Source organism: Ceratotherium simum, chromosome 7, assembly GCF_057802395.1.
Source record: "Ceratotherium simum simum isolate JZ-2026a chromosome 7, ASM5780239v1, whole genome shotgun sequence".
NCBI lineage: Eukaryota > Metazoa > Chordata > Mammalia > Perissodactyla > Rhinocerotidae > Ceratotherium > Ceratotherium simum.
Window position 1 is genome coordinate 83,734,285 of NC_141906.1, and position 18,164 is coordinate 83,752,448.

General features: G+C 39.8%; 1 protein-coding gene across 2 annotated transcripts in view; it reads right to left on the reverse strand.

Moving 5' to 3' along the window:
• OPCML (opioid binding protein/cell adhesion molecule like) overlaps positions 1–18,164 on the reverse strand; it is a 497,258-nt gene that overhangs the window by 338,223 nt on the left and 140,871 nt on the right. The gene's annotated exons all lie outside the window — the stretch shown is intronic.

Here is an 18,164-nt window from a genome sequence, read left to right on the forward strand (position 1 = left end):
TGTGCTTTAAATTCCTGACTACAGGGTCTTGTAAACAAAGACTCACTGGGAAAATTTATATACACAAGTTGTAAAAAAATATTATGAGGGATAACAGCTTTACCTATTTTTATATATGTTATATTTTTCCATTTATTTATTTATGCTTGGTCCCTTCTCATAAAGGATTTGAGGCAGCTTATCAGGTACCATATACTAGTTAGGACTATTTTAAAGGTTAACATCAAAATTAGTACCCAAGAACTCCTGGGAAAGTGCCACAGGATCTTTACATCCAGATGGGTCTGGGCAAGCATGGTAGTTATTTCTTCAGAACACAAAATAGGAAGTCTTTACAGAAGAAAAGGCATTTGGGAAACTTTTTTGAACCAGCAGGAAAATAATCTTTAGGTTAAATAAACTTTTAAACCAGATCTCATTACAAATTTAACACACCCCAGAGACCACAGACACACAACTAAAGTGTCCAACAGTTTCTTGGATTAGTGACTTAAGTGACAGAAATAGTCAAGATAGATCACTGCTTCTGCTCTATTTTTTTCAAAGAAGGAAGAGTCAGAATAATTAAGTCATTCAATTCAGAGAGGGCTGCCACATCTTGAGTCTCATCTGCAGCAGCTCTGTACTACTCTGAGTCTCTGCAAGTTTTTGAAATGGAAGTTTTATTTTTCCCTTAGATCAGAACCTTGGGCTGCTGTCTGAGAGAGTCAGCGGTGACAAATCGACTCATTTAATAAAAAGATGTGAATGAACTGAGGGGGAGGCAGTAAATGCGCGGAGACTTAAGAGCTGCAGGTGTGTCCCCTCGCGAAGTCATCCTTCACTGTTGCCAACTGGGTTTCCATGGAGACTGCTCTGCACACTGGCACCCAGGCCATCCCATCAGCCCCTCTCATGGCATCTCCATACTCAGCAATGGAGATGGATTATGCTAATGTGGGCAGACTTTTCTGCTGTTATCACAGGTTCAGTCTTTCCTCTCTTTGCTGCAGGATGGATGTTTCTTAGTAAAGTGAGTGCTCAGCAATGAGAGTAGCCTTGGCCAGAGAAATGCTAATTCTGGAAAGGCATTTAATTATACTAAGATGTGACATCACTTAAACATGAGATCATGGTTCTGGTTTCTCCACTCTTCTCTCTCTCTTTTTTTTTTTTTTTTTTTTTTTGGTTACTGGTGAGATTCAGGAGATATAAAGATCAAATGGCTTGTCAAGTTCTGCCCTCAATTCTCCTCAGAAGAATAGAAGCACTTTCACCTGAAAACTCTTTCCCTTAAAGTTGGGGAAAAATGCTTCTCTCCGTGTCTCACAACAGTAGGCAGGGTAAAGCAAGAGTCAAGGGAATAATTTAATTGCTCAATATATGTGTGTGTACAAATATTTACTACATTATGCACACACTTTGTGTGCATATGCGTGTGTGTGTATCATATCTTAATATATATAGACTATCGGTTGTATTTCCATTACTTTTAGGGAGGCATAACAGCTTAGAGTAGACATCTAAATTCCACTTTTGGGTCTGCTTGTAGCTCACTGTAGGAACTCAGAAAGGTCAATACACCTCTTCGGTCCCAATTTATTCATTTTCAACTTCAGAGTTTCAGAAGAGTTTGTCCCTACAAGCTCTTTTTCATTTCTAGATGTCTCAAAGTCCTTCTCCTCTTGTGTGAGGCAAGTTAGAGCCAAAAGGCAGACTAGAGGATGCAGAGCTTAGTGGAGACAGTGTGAAAACGGCTACTAAACTTGGCCTTGTTTGTCGCCTGACGACCAGAGTCACAACTCCTCCATGTGACACACTTCTTCACTCTTTCAGTGCTTCAAACCTTCCGCCTTAGTGGAGCTAAGTCATATGCAGGAGAGACTAATGCCCCAAAGGCAATAAATTGTAACACAAGAGGCCAAATTTAAATAACACATTATCACAATTCCACAATGGATCATCATATTAAAATAATTAACTCTTGATCTGCCTAGGTGGCTTGCTCCTTGCCACATTTTCTGCCTAAACAAGTTAATCTCTATCAACTAACACCTAGGAGTTCTCCTTCTACCTGAGTTCTCCAAGAACATAATTCAACCATAAAATTATTCTAAACACAAATGTAAATACATTCTAAGCAAAAAATCTAGGTGAAAAAATAAATGTAAAACACTCCCCAAAGGCATTAGTAAAATTATTTCCTAATAATATATCCTTTCAAACAATCTAATTTACCACCCCTGCCCTATTCTAAGAGCATAGAATTGTTAGCTAAATTTATTAAAAATCCAAGTGCAACTAAGTAAAACTTTAAACCCAGTGGAAGACAGACTGCCATGCATTAAAATAAGCTCTGAAATCCATTCAATCCCAAATATATATTCATTTAGCAACTGCTATGGGAATATTTTTAAAAAATCAATGTAACTTTATTACTTTTAAGTGGATATTTTTTATCTTACAGGATTTCTAAGTAGAAGTTTTAGCCACTCTGATTTAACAATCAGATAGCCTTGTGAAGCAAAAATCATTTGCATACTAACAATGAATACGATGGGAGAGATGGGAGACTGAATGTCCTGACCATACATAAAAATAGAACTCTGACCCACAACCTGCAGTAACCAGCCCAGGGATCCAGAGTGCTGGGAGTCAGACTTGTAGAAGGCAAACTGCCAGCTCTACCAACAACCCAGGAAGCCAAATAATAACCCCTGTAACAATCGGCCTCAAATGGCCAGGACTAGATTAATAACTGACAGTTGCCCTAACTTTTGCCCCTGCTTCCAATTTAGGACCAACCAGAGAAAGCCGGATATGCACCCTAACCAACCGCACAGAATGACCCACTTCTAGTCAGCCCATCCCCAGCCTCCCCAGACCAAAGGCCTCCATCTTTCTCCACTGTAAAGCGCTCCCATGTCCCTGCCTGCGCTGAGTCTCCACCAAACACGAGTGACAGTGGCTGACTCCCCTGCTACAGCAAGCTCTGAATAAACAGCCTTGTCTGCTCTCACTTGGTTCATCTTTATTTCCACAATGATCATCTCTTTTAAAAAGTTTCTTTCTTTTTTTTTTTTGTGAGGAAGGTCAGCCCTGAGCTAACATCCATGCCAATTCTCCTCTTTTTTTTCTGAGGAAGACTGGCCTTGGGCTAACATCTGTGCCCATCTTCCTCCACTTTACATGGGACGCCGCCACAGCATGGCCTGACAAGCAGTGCGTCTGTGCACGCCCAGGATCTGAACCCGGGCCACCAGCAGCGGAGTGTGCGCACTTTAACCATTATGCCACAGGGCCGGCCCCAAAAGTTGCTTTTCTTTTAAGTGGGTTACACGCTATCCTTAACGTCATGTATACACAATTTCTTTGCTTAGAAAATAATTTCTTCTTATATTGCGTTAAAAGAAACTGATTTGAGGGGACTGGACTGGTGGCATAGTGGTTGGGTTCGCGCACCTGCTTCGGTGGCCCGGGGTCCCCTGGTTCAGGTCCCGGGTGTGGACCTACGCACCGCTTATCAAGCCATGCTGTGGAGGCATCCCACATATAAAGAGGAAGATGGGCACGGATATTAGCCCAGGGCCAATCTTTCTCACCAAAAACAGGATTGGCAACAGATGTTAGTTCAGGGCTAATCTTCCTCACCAAAAAGGAAGGAAGGAAAGAAAGAAAGAAAGAAGAGAGAGAGAGAGAGAGAGAGAGAGAGAGAGAGGGGGAGAGGGAGAGGGAGAGGGAGAGGGAGAGGGAGAGGGAGAGGGAGAGGGAGAGGGGAGAGAGAGAGAGAGAGAGAGAGAGAGAGAGAGAGAGAGAGAGAAAGAAAGAGAAAGAAAGAAAGAAAGAAAGAAAGAAAAAAAGAAAGAAAGAAAGAAAGAAAGAAAGAAAGAAAGAAAGAAAGAAAGACAGACAGCAACAAAGGACCCATTTTGACTCTCTGTATGCCAAGAACTGCTCAGAGCACTTTACAAGTATTACTTCATTTACTTCTCAGAGCAGCCCAGGACAAGGCCTCCTACTAGCCCCATTTAACTCTTGAGGGGCCTGAGAAGTCAAGCACATTCTCAGCCTCCCCAGCTAGTAAGCTACAGACCCAGGCTTCTAGCTGCAGGCTGTCTCTGCATCCACGCTTTTCACCCCTACAGACGTGGCCCAATTCCGTAAGGCTTGTCCTGGCTTGAAGTAAGAAGAGAAGCCTAGAGAAAGAGAAACTTCGCAGAAATGTTTCCATAAAATAGCAGCAAATCTACCTTTTATTCTCATTTAAAACATACAAATAAATAGTAACGACAAAAACCGGATACAATATTCCCTATTAAATATATAACAAGCAACTGAAATTATCTATACAATGCAAAATATTTTTTAAAGGATAAAAAGAGAGGTCCTGTCACTATTGTGGGTGACCAGCGCTGGGCAGCAGAGCCACACTGCTGCTTTACAAGCACACTCATCCTGGGACTAGCCCCCATCTCCAGGATTTAGGCTTCTCCCCTGGAGTGTGAGGTAGGCAGGTGCATCTTGCGGAAAAGTTCCATCGATGATTCTGATCTGCGCCTCGGGATGGGGACCTCAGGTCTAAATTTTCCAACTGGCCACTTGTCCTTGATCATATAAACAAAGCACAGAGAAGACTGATAGAAATTTTAAAAACCATTTTGTCCAGGGACTTTGGAGTTGTAGGAACACAATTTGAGTTCCAGACTCAAATTTCCACATCTGATAGAACCCTGGTTTGGGGGTGACAACTGCTGCTCACACAGAGGACGGAAGAGGACGTAAACACTGGACACAATATGACACAAAATGAAACCCCTCATCCTCCATCAAGTCACAGTTCGCCCCCTTCTGTCTCCATCTGCTTCCTCAGAGACCAGCAGGGCCTGGAGAATTTTCCCTTTATTGGATTTTTCCTCCAGCTTTGAAAGCTTTCACTATGTGGTTATCGTGGAAGGGCAGAGCAATGAAAATTGTCATTAATGAAAGTAAATACTGTTCATTACCTTCAGCTGTAACTCATCTAAAAGCTAAAATGACTTCATAATTAAAGTGCTAACCAAAATGAGGCTTTAGAGTATAATAATTAATTTAAAATTGCACACAATAGTACAAATCTAAGGTAATAAGTAAAATGAGAAGAAATGGGGTAATGATATTAAAGCCGTAGATATCTTTTGGATAATTCAAATAAAACAAGCAATCTCACTTTCACTTCTAAAGAAAAGGAGTGGCTTTGATTCAGACATCAGCCTTTCCCAGTGCCGTTCCCTTTACCCCTGCTTGCCCACCTGGAAGGTAAAGTCAACAACGGTTACCTCTTGTGCCTCTCAGGAACACTAATATTTTAGAAGGACTTTGAGATCATTATGAGAAAGCTACATCAGGGAGCAGGCAATTACCACAACACAGATTTAGGGGCTAGAATTTGTGGACTTAAGTTGTAACCTGCAGGTGTTTCTTTACCCAGTCACCAGACATACATACAGTAAGTACTCAAGCAGTGTCTGCTGAACTGAATACATTTCACTTCTTACATAGAAACACTGCTTGTTTATCAGTCTTCAAAAGTGGCTCCCCACCACTCAGTTACACAGATAAACATTAAAGCCTTTTAAATCCCGAACTCCTCAGAGTGTGTCTGGTGTTGTCAGGCAGGGGACTGAGTCTCTGGAGGGAGAGGACAGCATGGAGCATGCAGAGTGGAAGTTCATCTAGTCTAGACTGTCTCGTCTCCAGCGTCAGCCAGCATCAGAATTACCTGGAAGGCCTGCTAAATCCAGGTTGCTGGGCCTCACCCCATAGTTTCTGATTCAGGAGGTCTGGGGTGGGGCCTGGGGATCTGCATTGCCAACAAGTTCCCAGGTGATAGGATCAGGGTGTGAGGACCAGTGACTCAGACTAAAACAAACCTCCAATATTCTCTGGAAACTAGGGATATTTACTCCAGCATATATTATACTGTCAACAGATTGCACCCAAATTCAACATAAGCATTAGCCAGAAAAATACCGTTTGACTGGCTGTATGAGTGTGAGCAACTTCTCTAAGCTGGCATTTCTTTATCTGAAACAAAAACATGCACCTAGTTAATGAACGGACATATTACAGAATTTGCTTATTTTGTGAATAATAAACAAAGGATGAGAATCCTTTTGGTTGTAAACAAAAGCACTTTACGAATAATTTCTACAAACAATCCACAGTCTTTACTGAAGGCAAATCACCCAGCCGGATTCCGTTTTAACATGTGTAAAATGGGGAGAATATTCTTGAGTGGTCTAACCAACAGGGTCATCATGAGGATCAGGTCAGCTGATGGTAGAAAGAGTGCTTTGAACTGCAAGCGCTGTGCCGGCTTTCTACAGTCCCTGGTCATACTTCAGTGTGTGCCTCCTTACAGCTGGCCAAAGAAGGTCCCTACCTTCCCCTTGTGCTCAACTCCCAAATGTTCACGTTTGTTAGAACTGAGTCCTGGGCCCTCTTCTCTTCTGATTATATTCTTATCCTAAGTGAATGTATGCAATCCAGTCTCCTTGCTGAAAACCCAAACGTGCTTCTCCAGCCCAGAACTCTTTCTGTGCACCTGACCTGTATATCCAACAAGCTCCTTCACATTTCCACGTAAAGATTTCAAAGGCATCTCTAACTTAATATGTCGCAGACTGAACTTGCTCTTTTCTCTGAAATCTACTCTTCCTCCAGGAAATGGTGCTTCCATCCATCCGGTTAATCTAGACAGAAACTTGGAAATCATCCTCGATACCTCCCTCATCCTCATCCTCACATCTAATCCATTCTCAAGTCTATTAATTCTGTCTGCCAAATATATTTCTAATCTATGCACCTCTCTCTCCTTTCCCATCACTGCCACCCCGATGTAGGAAAACATCCTGTCTCCAGACCAGTGAAAGAACTTCCCCTTAGTGAGTCTCCTCATTTCCCCTCTTCCTCAACACTCCTGCCCTTACAGCCTCACCTCCACACAGCAGAAACTTACATCTCTTTGAAATATCATTGTCATCACCATCATCATCATCATCATCATCATCTAACATTTATATGACACTTTCTACAAGGCAGACACTTTAGAAAGAACATAATATCTATTAACTTACAGAACTACAATCATTGAAGTATTATCATCTTGCTTTTTAGAGAGGAAGAAATGAAAGCACAGAGAGACTGAATAATTTGTCCAAGGTTGCACAGCTTGTAAGTGGCAGAGCTGTGATTCAACTGACAGAATCCATGTTGTATTCTACTTCCTCTCATGTATTCCTGAATATGTCACTCCTTGGATTAAACTCTGTAATGGCTTCCCATTGCCTTTGAATCAAACCTGCTGTCTTCACTAGGAAGTTCAGGGCTTTATACAACCTGGCCTTGGCATTCTTCAGTAGCTTCACCTTCATACCTCTCTCCTCCACGTGCTATGAGCCAGCCATGCTAGCTTTGTTCACCTACGTGCACATGTCAAGTGCTCTTCTGCTTCAGGGTCTTTGAACATGTCATTCCCTTAGCTGGATCTTATTGTTTTGGAGAGGCTTTCTCCGACCCTACAAATCTAATTAGACTTTCCTCTTGTTTTGTTTATTATATCCTGTCTTTTCTTTGATAGCACTCAACGTAATGTCTAAGTATTTATTTGTGCAATGGTTTGTTGCATATCTGGCTTCAGGGGGCCAGGATCAAGACTGCCCCATTCACTGCTGTCTAGGCAACACCCTAGACAGAAATTAGTATACAAACAGTAGCAGCAGTGGCAATCGAAATATTGTTAAGATCTCCTTATGTTTACTGTCATATTACAGTTTTCAGAACTCATCATTTCCTGGATTGGCATGAGGTGTTGTAAAGCTCTAATCTATTAGGAGGGATTGTGTTTCTCACAGGACCCTGTGTCATCCGCAGAGCTGGTGACAATGACATTTTACAGACAAGAAGAATGGGGCTACGTTGACTTGTCCAAGATCACACAACTGCATCTGGAAAAGACGAGCGCTGCACTCTCTGGGCGACCCGCTGAGCCGGACATCTGACCTCAGATACTGCCCGGGGGCCATGTTTACTGAGATGCCCTCTCCTGGGGGGCCTGAGCTCCCAAAGGCAGGCGATGGGTGTACTTCATGCTCCATGCCTGTGCACAGCACAACGACTAGCACATAATGGCACCGATTTTCACTATATAAAGGAATCAATGAGCAAATGAGGCAGGAATAGAAGCCAGACCCTTTGATCCTGAGTCCGAATATCCCTCCACAAGAGGACACAGCCCCTCTCTGAACCATCTTTCTTGGTTACAAAAGCTGGAGAGTGGGAAGCCTCTTCATTCTCCTTGGTTTTCTTTTTTTTGTTTTTTTTTTGTAATAGTGCTTTGTGATTTTTGCTTATTCCTCCTTTACAATATAAAATGAAGGGTATTGTTTTTTGGAATAAGGGGCAATTATTGCTATTATTGCAATTATGGCTGTTTTCCGCGTTAAAACTACTTAGTACCCTACATTGGTCTTCACTGCCAAAAAAAAAGGAGAGGGGAGGAATTAAAACAGACTTTGATCTACTTATTGTAAACACTTCATTATTCTGAGAACTTTAACCACCTCTTTCAAAGCCAACTCAATTCTGAGAAAAAATGATGAATTTAAAGTTTGAAGTAAGTAAGGCTTTTGGTAATCCCCCCCACTCTCCTCAGAGGAGAAAGATGGCTGACTCCCTGCCCCCCAGCTGTCCATTTCCATGGAAAAAGGTTTGGGCATTTGTACAAGTTTTACTTTCTGCTCTTACATTCCATAGCTTCCTTTGAAATGCCGCCTTTGCTGGGCGTAGGAAGTTTAAGGAAAAGCAGGCCAGGATGGAGGGTGGAAGGGTGTGGGGGAGAGGGTTCCAGCCCCTCCAGGCGGCCCCCAGACCTCGGACCTGGCAAGTGAAGTGGAAAGCCTTCCAGGAGCTCGTGTGTCACATTAAACTGAGTGAAAGGGTGGCTCCAGCAACCCCCTGCCTGTCAATTGTGTTTGTCTCCAGTCCATGGAATTTTCATTCTTCATTACTCGCTGGCATGGACAGCACAGTCGCACCAGCCTCTGTCTAATCCCCACCTGATAATGTATTTCTGATAAGCATGACAGAGCCCAGTGCTCCTCACAGGATTCACATTTCCAGCCAGATAAAGTGCCATTTACACGACGCAGGCTCTGTGAATTTAGATCGTAGAGATAAGGGCGGGCAGGACCCAGAGCTGAGCTGCATGAGGGACACTGATTGCAGTCTGGGGGCACCTGCGGCTCCATCACTCCCCACCCAAACAGAGGGGCCACGGATGGCTCAGAGTGTTGGCACGATGAGGACCAAAGGGAATCAGCTGCCTGTTGGGCCAGCCTACTTTGCCCAGTGCCTTTTGGTGCCCTTTGGTGCCCCAATAAGTAGAGCAGCCACACAGGCACAAAGACGACAGCAGTCTTCAGTTAGAGGGAAAGGGATGCCACCGGGCCTTTCCAAGGCCAGGATGCATCCAAAGGAAGCGCAGGTCCTTTACCCCCAATTCATAGTCTTGTATATGCATACGTTTTATTGCCCACGAAAATACTTACAAGACTTCCTCATCAAATATTAAAAGATGTCCCAGGGAAGCAACCTCTTGAGGACTCTGATTCTGTCCCTGTGTCCTCAAAGCCAAAGGGAATGTATCTGATGCCTGTGAATTGTTCAACGTCATGTGTGAAAGAGGTAGGACTGGCTCCAACCAAGGGGATCAAAGCAATTCTGACTAGTTGAGGGTGTTTATTGCTCTTTGGGGCTGATGCCACTTCCACGTTTCTACCTTAGATGAAGCCTGAAAAGTGACTACCTCAGACAGCATGTGCAGTTCTCAGCCCGACAAAGAAACCCATGCTCGCGATGCCAACATCATCTCCTTAGTATTTCTCCACTCTGTCCCCATCTCTCAATCCTACTACCGCCCCCAGTCAGGCCTTCGTCATCTCCTGATGAGTTCTCATTAACAACTTCCCATGGAAATCGCCTGGCCTCAGATCTTGCCTATCAAACTCTGCCTCCTGCAACCCCTACAGCATCCAGGTGACAGGGACCTGGCTGCCTTTCTAGCAGCTTCCAGCCCTGCAGGAGCTCCCTACGCCCATAGGCGAAGTCACCTACTGGACCAAGCCCTCTAAAGCCCGTCAGGTGGAACCAGGTCCCTCTCTAGCCTCATCTTCTAACTGGCTAATTACAAATTTTTATTTATTTATTTAGCCTAAATAATGCAACTTCTCTTGAAATACCCTTACTTCCACTGAGCTATTTCCAACCACATGCTGTTGTTTGTGCCATCTCAAATATCTGCAGTCCCAATTCCCTCATGTCTCCAGGCAAACTCCTTCTTAACCTGGAAGCTACAGCTGAATTAGTGTTCTCCCTCTATATTCCCATAATATGCTGAGCATGTTTCTACATGGCACTTACCACACTTATTCTAATGTTCTCTTTAAGAATTGGTTTCTGATACTGGAACTGAATTCTGTGTACTCCTAACACCTGCAGGGCCCAGGACAAGAGTTCAAATGGAGGCCGACATGCCAGGTCTAATTATTTTAAAGTTATAAATCAAGGCATCGAATGTTAATTAAAATATATTCTATGTTCCAACCTTGATAAATATTCCTTCATAATGGCCTGCAAGCCCAGGTCCAGATTTAGAATCCCTGGATTCCTCAGGGAATTTTGCTGGAATGTGGTGGTACAAAGAGAACTGCCCTAGTTCCTGGCCCTCTCCTAATCCCCCCTTCCCCTGGATCCACCTCGTTCTGAGAAGAACCTGTGTATACCTGTGGGGACACCCCAGGCCACACCTCCAAGTTCTGCCCACAACCCTTGCAGACATCCACCGTTTGAGCCTAGAAGTGCACACATGGGTGGTGCCATATATCTAGGAAGGGTGGCCTTGGGGAAGCAGCTGGGAACAGTTTTGGTGGGGAATTTGTGATGTTAGTACCCAGAGCGCTTCATAAAGGGAGACCGCATGATCCAGGTGCCACGTCCTTTGGATCTATATATTCCTCCCTTCAAGGGAAGAGGCACAACCAGAGGGGGCAGAGTGTGCGACACTCTCATAAATCCTAGCCCACTGGTAGCATCCAAGAGGCGCTCAATAACTGCTGGATGAATAAACAAATGCAAGAGTGAATAAATCATGATTTACAAGCACATATGAAGTTGCACCTTGCTAGATACCAACAGGTGATGCAAAGACTAACTGTACCATTTAAGGACAATGAAAATGAGGCTCTGAGTTTGGAAAAGAATGCGTATCTCAACATTATCACAAACTTTACCTGTTCCACTTAGTCATAGAGGTAAATATTTTACTTACTTAGTGAGTTCATTTTTGCATTAAGATGATACAGAATGATATAATGGAAAAAGCATGGACTCCAAAGCTGGGTTTAATCTTTATAGGTCTTAGTTTCCCTATCTATTTGGTGGGAAGATTAAAACTATTATATATTGAAAATATAAGTAGAACATAGCACTGGGCCTGGTACCCCAGTGTTTTTTGAGCTTTCATAAACTGAAGCATGAAAAAAGCGATGGGAGACGTATGGTTCAGCAACATGGCAAACTCAGGTAACACAGACTCGCATCCTTCTTCTTCAAACACATAGAAATGTCAGACACAATATAAGATACAATATAATACAGTGTGACAAAACTAATTAAATTTAGACCTGATTTCAAAGGAGAAAATAATGTCCGAGTGCCAGGAAAACAAAACAAGAGGGAATTCAAACCGGAGCACTCCCGCAAGCTGATAAACTGTGGAAGGTTCTTCAACCTAGATACAGACTCTAGGGCTGGAAGAGAAGGTTTAAATACCCACACAGAAACAGATTCTGCTAAGCGTTCTACACAATTGGAAACTGGAACTCAGAGCCCTGCATAAAGATAGTACTCTCAAAGGCCTGTCAGTGTTACAGCAGAGAAGAAAAAAAGGAATCAAACACTCTACCTATCAACCCAGAGCGGCAGAGAATCTGTCTGGACTGCCCTGGACTCTGAGCAAAAGTAACTGAGAAATCAGATCCTTAAAAACTTCTTACGTCACATGCAGATGTAGTGTCTGAAATCACACAGTGCTGAAATCTCACATAAACTACGGTCTAGAACTGTGAAATGTCTGAGGCTTCCACAAAACAAACACAAACTATGCCCTCCAGGAACAGCTACAACCCAGGGTGCATGATTGGGATTCCCATAGGAAACAGAGAAACAAGGAAATCCACAACACCCATTGAAATAAGCATGCATTACTGAGGAGACAAACCACCCCCCACGGGTCAGTGGAAGAAGCAGAAGGGATGACTGGCACACCAAGACCAGAGGGGAAAGACAACACAGTTATTATGTCTACAGTAATTAAAAGAACAAAAGAAGAAGTAGAAAGAATGGGAGCCTATTTTAAAAAGAATATAGACAGTTCATTAAAAAAAAAAGCTTAGTGTTTACTCAATGTAGCACTGTGGTAAGCATTTTATATGTGTTATCTCATCTAATCTTTTTAATATTTATAAGAATTCTTTGAGGTAGATACTATTATTATTCCATTTTTAGAGATGAGGAATCTGGGACACAAAGAGATTAAATATTGCTCAAGATCAGACAGCTGTTAAGCAATGAACTCAGAATTTGATCCTGGGCTCTCTTGCTTCAGAGAGTGTTCATTTAATCACAGCTGGCAACAACGGAATTTCAGGAAATGAAAATGATTGTCAATAAAATGAAAGCTCAATGGCTAAACAGAAAATTAGATACAGTTGAAGAAAATAATAAGAAAAGGGAAAATACATTTGAGGAATTCATACAGACTACATCACGGAGAGATAAAGATATAAAAAATATAAATAAAGAGTGGGGGATATGAAAGAATAAAATGAAAAGATCCAACATATTACCAATAGCAATTTCAGAAGTAGTGCGTGAGACTTTAGACTCATGAAGGGTACTTATTCATAGGCAGAAAAAACAAAAAGAAATCTAAACATGGATATGTCATAATGAAACTATATTTCTCCAAAGACACAGTTTACCTTAAAAGTAACAAGAGACCAAAATATATATATATTGCCTTAAAAAGAACAAAATTTGACTAACAGCAGATTTTTTATCAGCAAAAACAGAAGGCAGAAAAGCATCAAATAATACAGCCAAATTATTAGGATAATTTAAAAACAAAGAAAAATGTCAGCCTAGAATTTACACTCAAATAAGCTGTATACATGAGAGAAGCTTGAATAATGTCCCTGTTACCCAGGCAAAGGATGAATTTGTGAAATTGAGAAGTTTATTCAAAAATTCATGTGGAATTGCAAGAGACTAGACTATATTGAAAAAGAAGAACACAGGAGGAGGACTCGCCCCTCTTGATTTCAAAATTTACTACAAAGTAACAATAATAAAGAGAGTATAGTACTGGCACAAGGATAGATATATAGACAAATGAATAGAATACAGAGTATAGAAATAAACCTGTACATCTGTGGTCAACTGATCCTTGACAAGGGTGCCAAGACAATCACATGGAGAAAGAACAGTGTTTTCAATGAATTGTACTGGGAAAACTGGATAGCTACATATAAAAAAATGAAGGTGGAACCCTACTTCATTCCATATACAAAAATTACCTCAAAATGGATCACAGACCTAAACGTAAAAGCTAAAACAATAAAACTCTTAGAAGAAAACATAAGGGTAAATTTTCACGACTTTGAAGTTGGAAAAGAATTTTTAGACATGACACCAAAAGTATGAGCAACAAAAGAAAAACAATAGCTAAATTGAACATCATCAATTTTAAAATTTTTTTGTGCTTCAAAGGACATCAGCAAGAAAGTGAAAAAGAAAACCCACAGAATGTGAGAAAATATTTACAAATCATATATCTGATAATAGGCTTATATCTGAAATACATAAAAAACACAACTCAATAATAAAAACGACAACCCAATTAAAAAATGGGCACAGGATTTAGTCTGGCAGTTCCTTAAAAATTTAAATATACAGTTACCATATGACCCAGAAATTCCACTCCTAAGTATAAATTCAAAAAAAAAAAAAAAAAGAAAACATATGTCCACACAAAAACTTGTGCACAAACGTTCATAGCAGCATTATTCATAGTAGCCAAAAAGTGGAAACAACCCAAATGTCCATCAACTGATGAACAGAGAAACAAAATTTTAAGTTCATACAATGGAATATTATTTAGCTATAAAACGGAATAAAGTACTGATATATACTCCAAGAAGCCAGTCACAAAGGACTACATACCATATGATATAGACTACGTAACATAAAATCATATTATATGATTTTTGTTTCTATAGATTTCTCCGTTCTGGATTTGCATATGAATGGTATGTTTCAATGGTATGATGCAATTCATATTCAAATCCAGAAAAGGAAAATCTATAGAAACAGAATAAAGATTAGTGGTTATTTAGGGCTTGGGGTCGTGGTGGTGGTGGTGCTGGGATCAAGGGGAAAAGGGTACCGGTTCTCTTTTCTTTTCTTTTTTTTTCCTGAGGAAGATTACCCCTGAGCTAACATCTGTTGCCAATCTTCCTCTTCTTTTTTTTTTTTTGCTTAAGGAAGATTAGCCCTGAGATAACATCTGTGCCAATCTTCCTCTACTTTATATGTGGGTCACTGCCACAGTGTGGCTGATGGGTGGTGTAGGTCCACACCTGGGATTCGAACCCAGGCTGCCCAAGTGGAATGCATCAAACTTAACCACTACACCATGGGGCTGTCCCCAATAGGGTTTCTTTTATAGCTAATATAAATTTTCTAAAATTGACTGTGGTGATGGTTGCACAGTACTATGGGCAAGCTAAAAAAAAATATTGAATTGTACATTTTAAAGGGATGAATTGTATGCTATGTGAATTATATCTCAATAAAGCTGTTAAAAACAAAAAAAAAATGAATTTGCTAGTTTCCAACCATTATTAAAGGTTATATTTCAAAAAAAAAAAAGGAAATTGAACGCAGAATGAAAAATAGGATGTAGGAAGCAATGGTCAAATAAGAAACTTGTAAACACACTGATATCTATAAATAGGGATTGACTATAAAATAAAGAATGATAATTAAAATAATCAGTGGTCCTATGATTGCTTAGAGAAAGAATAGCGACATCAATTAACTTTAAAATTTCAAAGATTCACATTCACTATTACATAATATAATTAATAATAAAACTATATATTTAAATGATAAATATACAGATCTTCCTTGACTTAGGATGGGGTCACGTCTCAGTAAACCCACTGTAGGTTGAAAATATCGTAAGTTGAAAATGCATTTGATACACCTAACCCACTGAACATCATAGCTTAACTTAGCCTACCTTAAACATGCTCAAAACACTTAGCCTACAGTTGGGCAAAATTATCTAACACAAAGCCTATTTTGTAAAAAAGTGTTGAATATCTCACGTAATTTATTGAATACTATACTGGCAGTGAAAAACAGAATGGTTGTCTGGGTACAGAATGTAAGTGTATCGGTTGTTCACCCTTGTAAACAACGAGGGTGAGCCAGCTTGTTCACCCTGACTGGGAGCTGTGGCTACTGCCGCTGCCCAGATCACGCGAGAGTACAGTACTGCACATCGCTAGCCCAGGAAAAGATCAACATACAAAGTTCGAAGTACAGTTTCTAGTGAATGGTGTCGCTTTTGCACCATCGTCAAGTCAAATAATCGTTAAGTCGAACAATCATATGTTGGGGGATATATTTACCTTGTGGCCTAAAATGTCATAGTTGTTAAAAATGGGTTAGATATGCTTGAAGAGAATATGCATTCTCTAAATTTAGGGGAAAGGACCTTAAATATGTTCATTAGAAAAAAAATTTACACACACATACAAGCACCCACACATTCAGCAATATGCTATTTACAAGAGATGAATATGAATTGGGGATCTTAAAGTTTAAAAAAAAAAAGTATGGAAAGAGTCAAATAGTCTTAAAGGGTAATCTGGTACAGCCATGTTAATATACATAAAATAACTATAATAGCTAAAACAACTAACATTTTTGAGTGTTGACTATGTGTCACACATCATACTAAGCCCAGTAACTAATTCATTAACTCAAGGCAACATTAGGAGGTACATCCTAACAGAATTGCAGGGTGAAATTGAAAAAGTTCAAAATTGCAGTGTAAGTTTTTAGTACATCTCCCCCAGAAACCACTACATCAGGCATAAAAAATATAATAACATATATGACTAAATAAACATATCTAAAACGCTGTACCCCAATTTAGCAACTGCATACTTTCTCCAAGCACATCTGATATGTTTAAAAAGACTGAGCACATTCTAGGAGATAAGCTTAATCTGAAAAAAACTAACATAGAATCATTATCATAAAGACCATATAGTGCAAACAAAATGAAATAAAATTGCTAACCAATAATTAAATATTGGCGAGAAAAGTCAACTACAAGCTCATGTTTGAATATTACAAAACTTATCTCTAAATAATCCATGGATCAAAGTAGTTATAATAAAAATTATAAAATATATAGACCCAAACGACAATAGAAATGGAATATATAAAACTATTTGAGCACTATATAAAAGGAAATATATAGTCTAAATGTATACATTAGAAAAGATGAAAGAAAATTAATGATCTAAATGTTCAAGAAATTAGAAAAGAACAACATAGTAAACCTAAAGAAAGTAGAGGAAAGGAAATAAAGGTAAAAACATTATATATTTATGTTATTTGGATTATAAATATACAATAAATATATTATAAATTTATTTATATTTATAGAATATAATGTTATTTATTTATATAAGTATTATATAGTTATTATTTATATAATAAACAAGGAATAAAATAGAGGATTAATAAAAACTATTTCTTTGAAGAGAATAATTAAAAGGATACATCTTTTATAAGATTGATCAAGACTAAAGATAAAGTGAAGCTAAGCAAATTAGTAATGAAAGATTGTCTATAGTAGAAATTCAATTTTGATTTTTCAGATCATAAGAAAATACCACAATAGACTTAACACCTATGATGCAAAAGATATAGGAAATAAGAAGATTTTATTTAAATATTAAATAATCAGTATTGACTCAAGGAAAAATTTTAAAAACCCTGATTAGCCTTATCAGCAGTAAAACATTGACTCAAAAGACAAATTCTTTTCACAATAAAGCACCAGAGGGTTTGACTTGTGGGTTTTAGGAACTCTTCAAACATCAATCACTTCTAGGTAAGGCAAGCTCTTACAGATGACGAAAAAAGGCACACAAAGTACACGTAGGTAGTTGTAGCCAGCCTTCAAGAGGGCCCAGTGTTCCTCACTTCCTGATGCTTAGGCCCTTCCCACACTGAATCACGGCTGATACCAGTCAAAAAATGTGTAAGTATCACTACAAGATTTCCAGGGTAGGTCATAAAACACACTGCAGTTTCTGCCTTGGATTATTCTTCTGGGGGAAGCCAAAAGCTGTGTCTTGAGAACGCTCGAGCAACCCTAGAGAAGCCCATGTGGAGAGGTACTGAAGCTTCTTGCCGACATACAGCACCAACTTGCCAGCGTGGGAGCAGACCCTCCAGCCCCATTCAAGCCTTCAGATGACTGCAGCCCCAGCCAACATCTTGATTGCAAACCATGAGAGGCCTCAGGTCAGAACTGTCCAGCCAAGTCCCTTCCCAATTTCTGACTTATAGAAACTTTGAGAGATTAAAAAAAATGTTTACTGTCCTTTTAAGCCACTTGATTTTGTGTGTTTTGTTACTCAGCAATGGACAACCAATTCATTACTACATACTTGATACACAAACTCATAAAGGACAATACATGGTATTTGTATAGGTATACATATAGGTATACGTATAGGCCAATCTTACAAACAAAAGTGAAAGAATACTAAGTGGAGTATCACTACATCACATCCAGCAGTACAAGAAAAATATGCTTGCTATCACTTCTATTATTCAACATTTTACTTAAGAATAAAGTCTGTACAATAAAACCACAAAAATAAATGGAGGTATAAAAAAATCTAAAATAAAATTGTCATTATTTATAGACATACAGATAATGACATAAAAAGAATCTCAGAGAACATGTGTGATGGTTAATTTTATGTGTCAACTTG